Source organism: Rhyacophila brunnea, unplaced genomic scaffold (genome assembly GCF_057557595.1).
Source record: "Rhyacophila brunnea isolate RB1 unplaced genomic scaffold, BYU_Rbru_1.0 scaffold_80, whole genome shotgun sequence".
Taxonomy (NCBI): Eukaryota; Metazoa; Arthropoda; class Insecta; order Trichoptera; family Rhyacophilidae; genus Rhyacophila; species Rhyacophila brunnea.
The window spans coordinates 1160220-1161495 of NW_028233351.1; positions in this window are offsets into that span (position 1 = coordinate 1160220).

Sequence of the window (1276 nt, forward strand, 5' to 3'; positions counted from 1 at the left end):
CCGAACCAATTTAAATTTCTAAAATATTGTCTGTTGAAATTATAAATTTAATTTTTTTATATATAAAAATGCTGTATGATAACTAGAGTTTATTTTTCAGTTTTTTGTAATATATTGTTTCTTATATAAGAAAGCAATAAAAATGAGAAACTGTCAGCATAAGTTAAAAATGAACTGAAATCAAAGATCTTCCGTATAAATTATTTACGTTTTTTCTGGTAAAATAAAAATTAAAGATAGAAAATCATTAATAATATCTATTAATTACTGGGTAAAAAATTTTTTGATCTAGTTTATATTAATTAATCAATAAATTTTAATTAATTCTAATGAAATAAAGCTGGTTACAGCAATTTACATACAATTTGTTTTCATGTAATCTAATCAAAGGTTAATTTTTGGTTTTTATCTTCATGTAATTTTTTCTATTGAAAATTTTGCACAATGTTATATTTAACATTTATTAATGGCAGAAAAACTTTGCATAAAGCTGCAAGTCTTAATCTTTACTGAAAAATGTTAAAATAAAAATGCAATCTGTTAAAAAATAAAACTATTAGCTATAATTTAAGTGTGACCTTATTCGTTTTTTAACCATAAAAACATTAAGAAGAAAAAACTATACTAATAAAGGTAAATGCTGTACTATAATATAACAGATATTAAAAAAAATTATATGATTTAGAAATAAAAACTACATTTTATTTGCATCTTTTAATTATGTTTTATTTTAAAATATTAGCCCAGAATTACTTACATTTTTAGAACTTCAAATTCATAGCGCCAAAAATCGGTATATTTTCTTTGCTGTGGTAATAAAACAAAAATATTATCATGGAAATTTAATTTTATTTAAATATTAAATAGGGTTTTTTTGGGGATTTATTTGAATTTACGCAAAGGAAAGATAAATTATAAATTTTACATATATTTTGGCAGGTTTTCATTAATTATTTGGCAAATTTTTAGTGCTTTTAAGTAATTTTTTTTTGAATAATTTATAAAAAAGTTATTATTTTTATAGGGAATTCTTAATTATTTGATCAAGGATGTTATTTATTTATACATCGAGATTTAAATAAACCCTTAAAATAATAAATTGTATTTGACAGTATTTATTTGTGCCATGATAGATGAAATATATTTTTTTATAAATAATATGGGATGGTTTATCTAATAAATCATGGGATATAATCGTATAAAGTATAGGTATATAAATGGTCAGAATAAATTATTTTGTTACATTTAGCAACGTAATAAAAATAAAATCTTTTAA